We start from the raw sequence: 16,449 nt of genomic DNA, 5'->3' as shown, positions 1-16,449 counted from the left end.
GAACGTCTTGCAACATGAAAAATCTGGTTTCTAAACAAGCAACAAGTTGAAATGAAAACTAGTAGCCACGGCACAGGTTCTGTGTTGTTGTTGTGTATGGTGTGCCCGATGTAACAGAAAGTTACCTATAAACTACAGACGTGACTGCTAATGTAGAAGTAAATGAGTTGTTGGTTTAGTTTTAACACTGCAAAAAACAAAACGTGTAAAATTTACAATAAAAAACTGTCAGCTGTGGTTGCCAAAATTTTACCACACAAAATACAGTGGCAGTGTTTTTAGGTCTTGAGTATATTTGAAGCTGTATATTATACAGCAAATAACTGTTGCTTATTTTCAGCACATTACCATAGAAATTAAGATTTTAGGGTATAAACCAAAATTCACACATTAAAACATATATCAATTATAAACCATCAAAAATGTTATTAGAACCACAGAACACGGCACAAGTTGCATCCATAAAATAACAGCAATCAATCACAAGCATGCAATGTCATTTTATTTTAGGTGAACATTAATTAAAAGTAATTTTGAAGAAACAGCTGCATAAAGCCAGTATTTGTGATCATTTGAGCTAAATTAATCTAAGGTAGCTGTTTAAAGTTACAAAATATATATTCTTGGTCACCATGTGATAGTGTAGTAGTGAATTTCCCCTTGGGAATTAATAAAGTATCTATCGATCTATCTATCTATCTAGAGCAAAGTGGACATGGGGATCAACAAACAGTAATTTTTCTTTTAACAGCTTGGTGTAGTAAAATGGAAGGTATAATATGATTTGATTTCTGATCACATTATTTTTTCACAGAAAAATTATTTTTTTTATGGGTTAACAATGTAAAAAATATATCAGTCTGGACATTTCATTTCAGTGTTTCAGTGTTACTGAAACAGTGCTTTACTATTTTACATTTTACAGTTGTTTGCCTTCTCTATTTAAGTTTAACATAAATTATAATCTAATAATTGTATAGACAAAGATCTGTACAGATAGACAAAAATTCCTGTTGTATGTTGCTCTCATTCTGCCATAGCAGTGCAGCATTGAAAAGGCTGAATTGAGGCAGGTGGGTACAAGTGAGCTAGCATGGGGAAAGATAGCATTAGGATAGCCTTTGTATAGCGGATAGTTTAGTGCAGGATCACTGCAGGGAAGCATATAGATTTGGTAGTTTTCTATACATAATAGTATAAATCTTACACAGGCTTGAAAATAGTTTTGCACATAGGTTTGCATTTTTTTAGGCATAAGCAAAATATAACTTTGTAAGGTTAGGTGCTAATGTAGCCTTCAAGTTAGTATAAATAATCCACAATATCAAAAATAATAAGCTAATAGTATTGAGCTAATATTGATCTGGTCAATTACGTAGAAGAGGGGGTTGTTAATCAGTTTCAGCTGCTTTGGTGTTAATGAAATTAACAACAGGTGTGCTAGAGGGGCAACAATGAGATGACACCCAAAACAGTAATAGTTTAACAGGTGGAGGTTCCTGTTAATACATATATCCAACAGCCCAACTGGAAAGGACAGCAGAAAAATAAAAAGGTTGCAATATTAAACTACAACAGTGAACACCCAACGTGTGTTGGGGATTTGGACAGTCAGGTGATAGTAGGGGGAACTGCCCAAGTGACCCATGGCAACAAGGCAATAATCAGCCTACTAAAAATAATCAAAATTACTAGGCAAATTCTCAGCAGATCCTAATCCAGTCAAACTGGAACAAATAACAAGCTGCTTCGGGACCAGCAAATCTATGGTTAGGGTTCAATCGAGGGTTTTAGGGGTGCCTAGAGAAGCCTACTTGGTAAGATCAGTACCCAATGCTAACAGGGTGCTCAGATATTGAGCTGGTAATGAACACTATAATTGAGGGAAAATTGAGGGAAAAAGCATCCCTGTAATCATTGGTACTGGAGCCACAAATGCTTGCATTAAATAGAAAGACGGTAGGATTCACAGGACAAGCTCAGTTACTTCCTTTGACAGCTTCAGTGCACCTTTGTGCACAGGGTATGATGACTAAAATTCCCATACTGGTCAATGATCAATCACCCATAAATTTGGACAGATGCACTTTGCAGAGTAAATATGACCAATTGGTGTACCCTTGATGGGGTATACCTTGATTCAAGGGGCATCCAGACACAAATGATAGTGCAAACCACAGTATCTACAGTTCTGTTGATAGGGGAAATGCGACTCTGTTCAATTAGCCACACATTGTCTGGACTGTAGAATGAATGGGGACAGTTTATTTCCACTAAATTACCAGGAGCTAAGAAGCCCAGGTTGGAGTCCCACTGTACAATGATATATGAAGTGAAGTGTGATGAACATTTAGAAAAAAGATGGCTTTCCAAGATTGGTTCTCAACCAGTCCTCTTTACTTTGCAGTATGTAATAATTGGTAAGCTGGGGGCTGCCATGCAGATAGACAGAAATAGGTTTATTGACAAATAGTTCAGGAATCCAGTGACATCATCACATATAGCCTTGTTTGTGGCACAGGGATATGAAAGTAAGGATCTGGGCCCCACGGTGAGGGAGGTAGAGCAGGCAAAGTTGGTTCAGTTGGATGAACTGTCAGTTGATCACTCCATGAATGGCCAATATTTGAAGCTTTTGTATTCAGCACATATGAAAGGAGTACCAAAAATCAGGGAACTCTTAGCATCCAAAAGATCGGAAAGGATTGGAAAGGATTAGATCAAAACAGGAGGTTTTGAGACAGGAGATGGAAAGTGCGATCTTAAGCAAGTTTTTGTCAGCCCATGATATGGATGTAGGCCTAGCCTAATTGTAGACCACCCTGGAAGATACAGTATGCGCGTAGATTGGAGGCAGAAGAGGGAATACAAATTACAATTACTGGACAGCTAGCAACAGGTGTGGTAATAGAGACAAGAAGCATTTGTAACACAATTGCCAGATTTGAAGACATATAAATCAAAATGGAGACTGGTTCATGACCTAAGAGCAGTTAATACATACAATTGTAGAAGACTGGTCAGGTAGTTCCTAACCCGCATACACTCCTGAGAATGCAGAATATTTTATTGACATTGAATTGTGCTCAGCCTCTTTTTAGTATACTATTAGCTGAGGCATTCTGTAGGCAAAAGTTTTCAATGTGCCACTGTAATCTGTGTGGTTTATTACAAACACATTATTTTATAAAAGAATAGCCACACAAACTAGTTGATAGGGTGAAATTGGCCCAGAAGATGGGCAGAAACATGTGAAAGACAACCCTGGCAGGCTATTTTAAAATGCTGACATTTTCTTAATCAGTATATGGCCTGTATAGGGACTGTAGAAGCAGATAAGATAGTAAGAAAATAACTAGCAGCAGATATTCACTAAGCAAGTTTTATTTAATTTTTATTTATTTTAGATTGAACAGGGCGCCAGCATAAGAGTTGATTAATATGGGGGAATACAAACAGGCAAAGAAAAGTAAAAACCTCATAGAAGGACAAACAGCAAGCATTTGAGAGGGTGAATATTACATGAGCTTAACGGGACAGAAGGTGTAAAATAGCTGTAGTTTTAGTTTTACCATTTAAGTTAAATCATTTAATTTTAATTTAAAAAAACAGAAAATAAGGCAGTTTTAGTAATCCTAATTAGGCCAGAGCAAAGCAATTCCTGCTGGATGTTGGACTTTTTAGATGTTGACTTGAGATGCCAGCTGATCTAGGACTTTGAGATCAGGGTCACTGAATTCAAAACCAGTTCCCAGAAAGAGAGAGGTAGAGATAGTTGGGGACTCAATCATTAGGGGGATTGAAGCACAAGTTTGCTCCCGAGACACAGTGTGTTGCCTTCTGGGTGCACGGGTGGGGGACCTCCCTGGAAGGGTGGATAGGCTCTTGGCTAGAACAGGAGTGGATCCAGTTGTTACTGTCCATGTTGGAACAAATGACATACATAAGGGTAGTCTGTCAGTTCTGCAATCCAAATTCAAAGAGTTAGGTGCCAGGCTGAGAAGCAGAACTGACAAAGTAGTCTTCTCTGAGTTTCTGCCTGTGCCACGTGCCAGTCCAGGTAAGATTGAGGAAATTAGAAAGCTTAACTCATTGCTCAAATCTTAGTGCAGGGTGGAAGGGTATAGGGCATTGGGACTCTTTTGGAACAGCTGGGACCTGTTCCACTGTGACAGGTTACATCTAAACCGGAGGGGCACCAATGTATTGGGGAGATGTATGAGTAGGCTAGTCGAGGATTATGTAAACTAGGGAATGGGGTGCAGGGAGTTTAGGACAGGCCTTTTTTAGAACTATGTATGGAGGAACAAGCAAGAGAATAGAAATAAAAATGTGTAGTAATATAATTTCTAACCTAATATTTAAATGTAGAAGGATTAACACATTAAAAATAGCTTGCCTTAATACTAGAAGTATCAAAGACAAGGCAAGTAAATTGGAGTTGTATGCAGCAGAGCATAATTATCATATTATTGGAATAATGGAAACCTTGCTAAATAACAAAGATGGGGATGAGTATAACATAGAGGGATACAAATATTTTAGGAAAGATAGACAGAACAAAAAAGGAGGTGAGGTTGTTGTTTATGTCAAACAGAATTTAAATGCAAGTCCTCTTCAGTTGGACAGTTAGCCCCATCTTAGTGTCGACATGTGTCTTTGGCTGGAAAGCAGTAGGGAAAGAGGCCTTATTTCAGGATGGGGATGAGTATAACAGAGGGATACACATATTTTAGGAAAGATAGACAGAACAAAAAGTAGGTGAGGTTGTTGTTTATGTCAAACAGAATTTAAATGCAAGTCCTCTTCAGTTGGACGGTTAGCCCCATCTTAGTGACGACATGTGTCTTTGGCTGGAAAGCAATAGGGAAAGAGGCCTTATTTCAGGAGTGTGTTATAGACCACACAATGCACACAGTAATTCCAACACACATCTTTTTAGTAATATTAAAAAGGCAAGTTTACAGGGGGATATTACAGTCATGTGGGATTTTAATTATCTAAGATATTAACTGGAATAACTTTGCAAAAGTCAGAGCACAAGAGCAGGAGTTTTTAGATCAGTGACTGTTTTTTAACACAGTATGTTAAAGAACCAACGTGTGTTGAAGCTTGTCTGGATTTAGTATTTTGTAATAATCAGGATACAATTGAGGGTGCAGAAGTGATTGAACCACTAGGGTCAAGTGACCATGCTGTAATACTGTTCTCAGTGTATTGTAAGAGTGTGGATGCAAAGCTAATATTGTTAAGTTTAAATTTGGTGGGGAAAATTTTGAGCAGATGCTGCAAACTCTAGACCAGGATAACAGTTATGGAGCAGTGGAACAGGTTTAAAAATATTTTACATGTAATGCAGGACAGGTACATACCTAAATTTGGAATTAATAGGGAACTAAAAAAAAACTCCACATTGGGTTAATAAAGAGTTGAAAAAGGACCTGCAAAGGAAAAAAACTTCTGTATAAGTCATATAGGACTAATAACTACAAAGTAAATCATAGGGCATATGAGAATATGAGGACAACGATTAAGAAGGATATTAGGGAGGCTTAAAGACAGCTGGAGAGGAATCATATAGCAAATAAGGTGAAAGATGACCCTAAGAGATTCTTTTCATATTTTAGCAGTATAAGAACAGTCAAGAAGGAGGTGAAGTGCATCAAGAATAGTAAAGGGGAAAAAAAAGATACAAGCAGTGAAATAACTGACGCTCTAAACTAACATTTTTCAGAGGTCTTCACAAATGAGGAAGTGAATAACCTCCCAGTAGTAAATGGGACTACTAAGGAGGTACTGAAGGATTTGGAAATTGTAGAGGGAGAAGTGCTGCTCAGATAAAATAAGATGATATCAAACAAATCACCAGTACCAGATTATGTTTACCCTCGAGTTCTTAAGGAGTCCAGCGAGTACATATATAAACCCCTGACATATATTTTTAGGAAGTCACTGTGCACTGGGGATATTCCAAAGGACTGGAAAATGGCAAATATTATCCCGTTATATAAAAAGGGTGATCAGGCAGATCCAAGCAACTGTAGGCCAGTAAGCTTAATATGCATCACAAGAAAATTAATGGAAGGAATTTTTAAGGATAACATTGAGCAGCACAAAGCAAGGACAGGAGTTATTCTGAACAGTCAGCATGGGTTCAGAAGAGGGAGGTCGTGTTTTACTAGCATGCTGGAATTCTACGAGGAGGCAACAAAAGGATATGATCAAAGTGGAGCATATTATATTATTTATCTTGACCTTCATAAAGCTTTTGATAAGGTGCCACATGAGAGGTTGGGCATCAAATTAAAAGAAGTGGGAGTTCAGGGTGATGTTTTTTGATGGGTGCAGAATTGGTTCAGACACAGGAAGCAGAGGGTGATGGTGCGAGGAACCTCATCAGAACTGGCCGATGTTAAGAGTGATGTCCCACAGGGGTCAGTGCGAGTGATGTTCCACAGGGGTCAGTGCTAGGGCCGCTGCTATTTTTAATATATATAAATGATTTAGATATGAATATAAGTAACAAGCTGGTTAAGTTTGCAGATGATACCAAGATAGGTGGATTAGCAGATAATTTGGAATTCATTATATCATTACAGAAAGACTTGGATAGCATACAGGCTTGGGCAGATTTGTGGCAGATGAAATTTAATCTCAGTAAATGTAAACTATTACACATAGGAAGTAAAAATGTTAGGTTTGAATACACAATGGGCAATCGGAAAAACTTATGAAAAGGATTTAGGAGTCATAGTGGACTCTAAGCTATCGACTTCCAGACAGTGTTCAGAAGCCATTAAGAAGGCTAACAGAATGTTAGGTTATATAGCACAATGTGTGGAGTACAAGTCCAAGGAAGTTACGCTCAAGCTTTATAATGCACTGGTGAGGCCTCATCTTCAGTCCTGTGCGTAGTTTTAGTCTCCAGGCTACAAAAAGGACATAGCAGCACTAGAAAAGGTCCAGAGAAGAGAGACTAGGCTGATTCCAGGGCTACAGGGGTTGAATTATGAGGAAAGATTAAAAGAGCTGAGCCTATACAGTTTAAGCAGAAGAAGATTAAGAGGTGACATGATTGAAGTGTTTAAAATTATAAAGGGAATTAGTACAGTGGATCGAGACTGTTGTTTTAAAATGTAATAAAATAGTTCTTTATTGTTTTCTAAGCTTCATTCTAAAGGTTTTGATGCAGTGCATCTCGTCGACAGTTGGAGTTTCCACTTTTAATTGAACATCACAGGCACCTGCACAGTACTTTGATCTGGTGTTGGTGGAACAAAATGCCACCACAGAAAATAATGAATAGAAAGCAGAGAAAAGTGTCCCAGAAGAATATAACATTTCAATGCATACAGAACATATTGGGAGTAAAACTGACAGCAGGTATGTAAAAGTCAAAGTAAAAAAGTGGGGTTTTAGGAGTTTTTTTTAAATTATCCACAGTTTTAGCAAGGCATCTCTATTCTTAAAGTATTCCAGATTTCTGGTGCAAACAGTGAAAAGCTGCTTCTTTTATGCTTACCTCTTGGATTAATAAACAGTCTTCTAAGGTTACAACTGGGAGTGCAAGATAACAGGTGCTTCAGACAGGAAGAAGAAACATTATTTAGATCTCCATTTACCATAATGTTTTAAAATCAATTCAAACACAGATAACAAACATATTTTGGTTAAGTAGTGTCTTTCTTAGGTGACACGGTTAATTTGTGATTAACCATAATATTATAGTTAATCTGTGATTTAAAGTTTAGGCCAGAGGCAAGATTTCACCAATTTTTTATGTAACTTCCATCTTTTAATACTAAGGGATCAAGTTTATCCTAAAACCAAAAACTTTCTAGCTTTTGCTAACAAATACGATGTATGTTTTTTCTTATTTAGTTTGAGGAAATTACAAATCATCTTCTCAGAAATTCCAGACATTGGATCAGAGATGCCAAAGCCTTAGGGTTATCAGGTGCTATACATAAATAAAGATGTGTGTCATCTATATAACTATCTATAAACACCTTGTGTTTTGAGATACCCTGTTTTAATGGAAGGATGTCAATTGAAAATAAAAGTGGGCCCAGAGTAGATCCTTGTGGTATACAGCATATACAATATCATGGATCCAGGTTTTTTTTTCATCTCTCTTGTCCCCTTAAGTATTTGCTCATCTAACTTCATGCTGACTATTGCCTCTGCAAGATTTTCCAGAGAAGGCACAGCTTTTACACCACACCACAAAACTGGAAGAGTTAGAGAATGAGGTTGTCAAGGGTTGTCAATGATGGCCAGTGAAAGGGCACTCTGTGATTGTTTTTTTTTTGCTGCCTTCAGACAACTCTCTTCTCACATTCCTATTAGAAAACTTTCACACAAATACATATGGTTACTTCAAATCCAGCTTGCAGGTGTTTTGTCATGGAGTCTCATCACAATCCACTGTGGTAACTGCCAGTGGTCAGCTGCAAATCTGAAATATCTGGATTACAAACGACCTGAGAAGAAACTCCCTTTTGTACATTAAGAGCAATAGGGAATTCACCCAATCTGGGTGGTTTGTTGTGTGGTGGGTGCAGCAACGCACTGTAATCAGCGCATGCTCTCAACCTCCTCCTCCTCCTCCTACAGTATGGAGAGTGCTTTCTAGTGATGTCAATTGAGTTCTCTCTCTCTCTCTTTCTCTCTCTCTCTCAGCCCCCACCTTTTGAAAAGCACCACCACTATACCCTAACTACAAATATCCTTTTAGTTTGTTTTTAGAAAATAAATACAATGCTTGAGAACTAAATTCTACCTGCTGCCATTATAAATAAGGTCCATATCATGACATAATATGTGACTATAAATGAACTCCATTGTTGTAAGCAGTATGTGTACGTCTAATAAAAAACTCATAATACTCATATCTACAGCAAATGACAAAAATATAAACAAAAAGAAGAACTTTTTTTTAATCCAGAAATGGGAAAACCACAAAGGGCAATGCCAGAACATAGATTCACTGCAAAAGAAGGTTTGAGACTATTTTGTTATTAATAAATAAATTGGTAAGTATTAATATATGAAGACATGGCAAACTGGAAGTGGTGCATAGAATATCAAAATTACACTGCACATACAGTATATTCTGTTTGTTATTTGCCAGCTGGTTAGCCAGTGCCACCTTCACTTTGTGAAATGCATCCCAGTGGAAAAAAATGTTAATAGATACAGCTTAATAGGTGATTACTCTAAATATCACTAAATAACATTAAGAAAGTAAAGTGAACATAAAAGGCTATGTAGCTGCAGTCACCATGCTTGCCACAATTTTTAAATTGTAAAATCTATTCAAACATTTCTTGGAAAATTCATGTGGTGTGAAAGTTAAAAGTCCCTCCAGCATCCACCATGATGTCTTAAGACCTCTTAATGTCCCTTTTTCTTTGCAGAACTGCCCTTCAGTGCTTGTCTGTCTATATAATACAACAGCGTTTTTGAGCTTTGACATTTAGTCCATGTGCACATTTGAGAAGGATAAACAAATAAAAATATCCATACTTATTAATAATTGGATTGATTCAGCAAGTGACATTATCAAAAATTTTAAACTGGAAAAAGAAAGCAAAAAAAAAAAAACAGTTTTGTATATTAATTATGCACCATAATTGTGTTCTAAGATGCAATTACATTTATTAGAAGTGAAGATAAGAACTGAAGACATGCCTTTCAGCTCACACTTTAAGATGTTTGTATAGTAGTACATAAAAATATTTTATATACATGAACATGTATGTATGTAAATAGATAGATAGATACATAGATAGATAGAATGAATACTTCAAGTGTATATGATTAGGAATTTTGGTCACAAGATGCACTTGAAGAAAAAATTTAAAGAATAAAGAAAAAACATTGTTTCATTTTAAAGTAACTAAATCTCTTCTGCATTAATCCGGAGTACAAAGCATACACATTCGCTAAATCTTGAAGGAAGATGGCATATCATTGACTACAAAGCTAATGTAAACTAGCATAACAGTCTCAAACCTGTGTTTTATTCAATTAAGGGTATCTGAAGCTTTTTTTTTTATATAAAATACTCAGACTTAGGGTATTACACCCATAGATTTAGGCTGTAGTCTCTGTAAGTACGTAAGTGGTATGCTAATTAAATACCAATAATAATCATAAGATAACACACTATTGCTCAAAATACGGCTTTGGAAAGAAAGAAAGAAAGAAAGAAAGAAAGAAAGAAAGAAAGAAAGAAAGAAAGAAAGAAAGAAAGAAAGAAAGAATTTCGATTTAGACCTGACCAAGAAATTGCAAACAAAAAACGACAGAAAATGCTTGAAACTTAAAACAGTTCACGAATCATTTCAAAAGACCTGTCAAAGCATATTTATCTTATTCTAAGCATGCATACGACACTGTACAATTTATTCTCTAAACGGTGGTGCAGTGGTAGCGCTGCTGCCTCGCAGTAAGGAGACCTGGGTTCGCTTCCCGGGTCCTCCTTGCTTGGAGTTTATATGTTCTCCCCGTGTCTGCGTGGGTGTGCTCCGGTTTCCTCCCACAGTCCAAAGACATGCAGGTTAGGTGCATTGGCGATCCTAAATAGTCCTTGGTGTGTGTGCCGTGCCCTGTGCTGGCTTGGATTGGCTCCAGAAGAACCCCGTGACCCTGTGTTAGGATATACCAATGGATGGATGGACGACATACCGAGGCATCGCAAACAAGTTTGTCGGTAATTTCCAAAAGTGAACTTCACAGTGTGATTGAAGGCAGCTACCTGATTTTTGAAACTCCATCAGAAGCTAGCTTTGACTTTCAGAGTGGCAGCCTCTTTCAGATATTTAACCTGAAAAATATTCCAGCAGATTTCTAATAAATGAGAAAGAGAAAAACGTTCACAGTTAAAGTGTATCTCATTTATTTTTAGTCCATATAATATGTTTGTGTGAAAAAAAAGCTTTTTTTGCGACGTTTATGTTTTACATGCATATGGTGCCTTATTAATCAAAAATAAACCAGGTTTGCACATGTATTTGTCTACTGATTCTCAATGATGGGTTATTATTATTATTGTTATTATTATTATTGCGTTCATCAATGGGCCATCAAAGAAATGGTATTCAAATATTTATAGCATACTTATATAGAACAATAAAAAAACCATCTAAGATAACTAATCTTTAAATCGTTAAAAAAAATCGTACTACTTGCTACGAGGGACGTTCAAAACGTTTCCGCACTTTTATATTTTCGTTGGAAACGGTGAAGGCGGGAGGAGTAGTAATTGGGCATTAAAATATTGGTATGACGTTGGGAAAATCGCATCGCAAACTAACGTGACTATGTAGAAAGTGATGTTTTGTTTTTGAAATTCTTAATAAATAGAGTTTTAAAAAGTGCGGAAACCTTTTGAACGTCCCTCGTACTTAAACTACTGAGTGCCTTAATTTTATTTTTATTATACGTTTATATTGTTTAAATACGTGCTCGTTTTAGTATTTGCACCGGAAGTGGATTATTCATATTACTAAAAATGTATAAATACTCAAACCAGAAGCGTGTTGAAATTAATTAATTTATTTTAACAAATGGCTTGAAAATAACGCACGTCGATTGTTTATCAGAATAAAAAAATCAAACAATGGAAAGTAAAAAAAACGTTAATTTTCGTTGAACACATTAACTAATGAAGATCCTGTACTGCATATCCTTAACGTTATGAGGAGCCTAAACGATTTCCTAAACCAAGGGTAAAAGAATGCATAGATAACTGGATTGATTCCAGAGTTCAGGTAGGCTATCCATGTCAATATATTATATAAATAAGGAGGAAGAGAAAAGAACTGGTTGATAACTGTATAACAATAATATGGCAGCCAGCAACTCAGAAAAATCGAGATCACTATGCCTAAAGTTTTTGCAGCCTTTCTTTCTGATTTTTTAGAAATATTTTTTCCTTGCTGATTAAATAACCTTTGTTGTGCAGCTATTGCACTCACTTGCCGTTTTGCTACTACGAAAACATGAGCATAGAGGACTATTATAATTGAAAAGGGGAGAAGAAATGAAAATATAAGGTCTGCGATATTCCAGGATGGTGTGAGCGTTATTATACAGTCTCCAGGACAAGGGTCCAGTCCAATGATTCCCTCAGTGCTGCCACCGAAGAGAGACATTGAGCAGGAGTAAGTAAACGCAAACAGCCACACGACTCCAACCGAGAGAGAGGCCACGCGAATTGTTATCTTAGAAGAATAAATTAATGGGTTACAGACTGCAATATTTCGATCGATGGCAATTAACACCATGTTGGTTATCGAAGTAACAGTGAATGAGCAAAGAGCAATTGAATAAATAACACATGAAGTATTTCCGAAATACCAACACATTTCTATAAATTGAATAATCATTATCGGCATGACAATAATTCCAACCATACAGTCTGCTACAGCCAACGAGAGCACAAGCACATTAGTTGGTGTATGGAGCTGCTTAAAATGAGAGATCGAAATAATTACCACGAGGTTTCCATAAAAAGTGAACATTGCCGCCGCTGCAGCAAGAAAATACACAGTCACAACAGTTGAGGGTGTTCGAGGTTCTTTGATGCAAGAAAAGTTTTCTGAATGATAGCAGTACTCCACGCTAATGTTTGTCTGCATCTTCTGTGGTTTCCTGAGTTGTAACTGTTCAGAATATTAAATATTCGCTCAAGAGTTCTTCATTTGCTTGACTGGTGATAGCAGTTGTAAGAGCTGGACCTAACGGCTCATATAAAGAAACAAACTCACGTACACGCCCATTTCTAGATGAACACGAAATCTGCGTCGTAATCACCTAGCGGTGTATCCTCATTTTCCTTTAAATACAAATATATTGTTTACGTGTGTAAGTTCTGTCTAATCAGCATATGAAATGGTCAGATTTTTTTTTCTCAGTTCGCTAGACCAGTCATTTTCTAGTTCAGTCCTTAGGACCTGCTAAAGCTGCAGGTATTCATCCCCACCAGTTTCTGTTTGTAAATGAACAGACCTTAGTGAAACCAGCTGGTAGTATTTTGTTTATGTGTTGTATTAATCCAGTAATAACAAACAGAATATGATACATATTTACAGAATAAAGCAATAATTTTTGTCTGTTAAATTGGAAAAAAAAAATTATTTTTGCTATGAAATATTTTGGATGTTCTGAGTATTTAAGATATTTTTTACAAATAAGCACACAAGTTCATAATAATGAAATAAGTGCCCATTAATTCTGTGTTATTTGACCTGGTGTCAGGGGTTGAACAGTAATAAAAGAGTAATCTCCAAAGAAAAAGTGAATTAAAAGCAATTTAGAAAATAGGGCTAAGCATTGATATATATATAGCAAACAACACACATATTTCTCATAAATGTAAATCTCAAATGACTATATTTTTCTGAATATACACTAAGAAGAAAAAAGTGCAGTTAATTACTGTAAATACAAAGATCAAATAAAGGTAAAATACCTTATGATTTTCAAATTGGAGGGATGAAAACATACAGCCACAGGGGCCGCCAAGACTGAACTTGAGAACCACTGTTCTAGACCATTTGGCTCCACAAAATGAACCTATTTTTTTTTTTTTTTTAGTTTTTCTGGAAAATACCAGGACTAAGCTCCCATGGCCAAATCCCTGAAGTGTTTTGCATTGATACAACTATGTATCCCACTGGCGTGGCAGGGGGGTGACTAATGATGGCTGTTGTCGCAGTCAAATGGCCCTGGGCTTAAAGGGTGGAGTGACCAGTCAGATCTGGAGGGATGGGGAACTGGAAGTCCTGGGCAGTGGCTGGCTTGGGCCCTTGGGCTGCAGGCTGCATGGAGGGGAAGGGTTCTAAAGCCATGGTTGAGGTGCTTCGCAAGGTCACAGTATGCTCCAGAGCTCATCCTACCATCTCCCTGGTTTTAGCATAGTGCCTGCAGGGATAGAAAGTAACGGATGTCAGAGGTTAAGAAAAATGGCTCAGAGGACCCCGCCATCCGCAGTCCATATTTACCACTGCACCAGGTTGCGCTAACTGAGAGGGAAGAGCTGAACATAGGTCCGGGCCAAGAGTACTGGGTTGCTGAGGATGTTTTCTTGGATGCAAAAGTAGTCCATCTTGATGGCCACCCAGCAGTTCACCTTCATGCCACAGATGGTGGTTCCCTTGGAGTGAATCCTGGACAGCTGGATGCAAGCAGCCTCCACAAGGCATCTCACGTCAGGCATCTGTGCCTGCATCAGGGGAGAGAAGAGTCAGTCCTGCTAAGGACATGTCTGATCAAAAGGAAGGAGGCCGCTGACACTGCCAAAGACGTCGAGCACCTACCATTGCAAGCTTTTCACTCCCATGGTGATGCTGGTATGCAATTGTTTGCGTTGGAACCTCCCCTTCACCAGTCTTTCCTGGTGGCATGGTAGGAACCAAACCAAGACCCTGTTGTCCTTTGGCAATCATTCCCAGAAGGTGACGATCTCCACCTTTTGTCGCAGCATCACAAAGACATGATGACAGAGTTTCACAATACTGTAGGTCAGCTTGACCATGTGCTGGTAACCCGGGGCACCATCTGGTTCCAAGCTATCCTTTTGGAGAAGTGGGAGAGAGAGTGCGAGTGAGAGTGGAGTACTTGTCAGATAATCCACGGGCATATCACGACTCCCTAGCCGCTCCTTGTGGGAGACTTACCAGCCTGTGGCACACTGTGGGAATGGCCTCGTCTCCTGGGTAGATCTCCTGGTTGGCCTGCCCAGACTATGAGGTGACGTTGGCAAGGTATGACTATGACATCTCCGATGATGTGGGCTTAGCAGTCAGCAGGGCGAAGTTCTCTTTATGACTGAAGAGGGTATGGTCCAGAGGCACTTCTGCCACCTCATCCTGGAAGCCCTCATCAACGCTGTCATTTTCGTCAGCGTCCCATCTGGAACATTGGGATCCCTGTGGATCACTTCCTCCAGCACTTGACCGGTCTGTGAAAACAGATTCTGCGCACTGATGAGCTCCCCTGTGGAAAAGTCATGATGGGTTAAATTGAAAAGGTGGTAGGTATGGACATACAGACTGACCAAAATAGACCAGGGCCAGATGGAGCTAGAGACCCTCCTCACCAGTGCATTTCGCAGGCTGGCGGTAATCCTCAACCAGCATCTTTCCAAGCAGACGTTCGCTCAGCTGATTGAGGGAGTGCTGGAGTTGGCCACTGTACCAGATGAGTTGACAGTCTGTTTCATGCACTGCCTGTGCCACACGGTCCTCATTATATTGCTCCTGGCTGTCCGGGAGATAGGTCTGAAAGTAGGGCACACTGACTGAAGTGCCTGAAACAGAGGGTGTGACAGTGAAAGAGAGAGATTACAATGCCAGCCCCTCCCTCACACAGCACAGGTCACAGAGGATGGGTTTCCAGGCCCTTACCAGGTATAAAGCGGTCCAGAAGCAGGTGGAATGATTCCAAAGTAGCTGAACCCCGTGCACACTTAAACACCAGCAGCGTGATTCCCCTCTTTGACTAGCTGCCCGGTTTGCATGTAAAGGCCAGCACTTTGAGAGGGATGTTTCTGATGCCAGAGACCCAGGTTCCTCTCCCTGCTTTGCCGGCCTTAGCCTGTCACAGCCGGGCAACATCTTCCTTGTCCCTCTCAAAGATACAAAAGGAGAGACGTGTCATGAACAGGCTGTACAGAGCACACCAAGCCTAATATTCCAGAAAGTGTTTTTTTATTAATCTTTGTAAATGTTATTTAACCTATGGATACTTACATATCAAAAACACAAGGGATGTTGTCTCTATTAAAAGAATGCAATCTACTGGTAAGTCAATTAAAAAAAAAGCAACTTTGTTTTAAGAGGAAAACTGCTAGTACAAACAAAGACTCACATAGTAGCACTAGAGGAAGCCTTAGTAAGGGATACCAAAAACCAGTAATTCTATAAGATTAAGGGAAAAAGAACCCACCAGTACTAGTATTACTATCCGTCATATTTGAGACCTTTAATTACATTAAAAAGACCTTGCTGCACTATAATTTACTAGTCTGGACAGCACTACATTATTATAATCATTATTACTATTATGATCGTTCTCATCATTATGTAGTAGTTGAAGTATAAGTAGTACAGTATTATATTACTTAAATTTATAATACTTGTAATAGTATTATAGCAGTAGTATTATAATTTTTATTATTAGGTGACAGACCCAGGAACCAGTAATTCTGAAAGACTAAGGTGTTGGGGTGGGGGGAATCAGTACTAGTATTACTATCCATTATATTTAAGACCTTTACTTACATTACATTTAACTTGTTACAGTATAATTTGCTATGGTTAGCATATGTCTTTTAATAGTTTGGACAGCACTGCATTATTATAATACTTATTACCATTATCATCAGCATCATTTATTATTATGTGTTCATCTGCCACCAACCCCAAGGTTTTTCCCTGC

Source organism: Erpetoichthys calabaricus, chromosome 3, assembly GCF_900747795.2.
Source record: "Erpetoichthys calabaricus chromosome 3, fErpCal1.3, whole genome shotgun sequence".
Classification (NCBI taxonomy): Eukaryota; Metazoa; Chordata; class Cladistia; order Polypteriformes; family Polypteridae; genus Erpetoichthys; species Erpetoichthys calabaricus.
The sequence above is the reverse complement of the archived record's forward strand: the minus strand, read 5'-3'. Positions refer to the sequence as shown.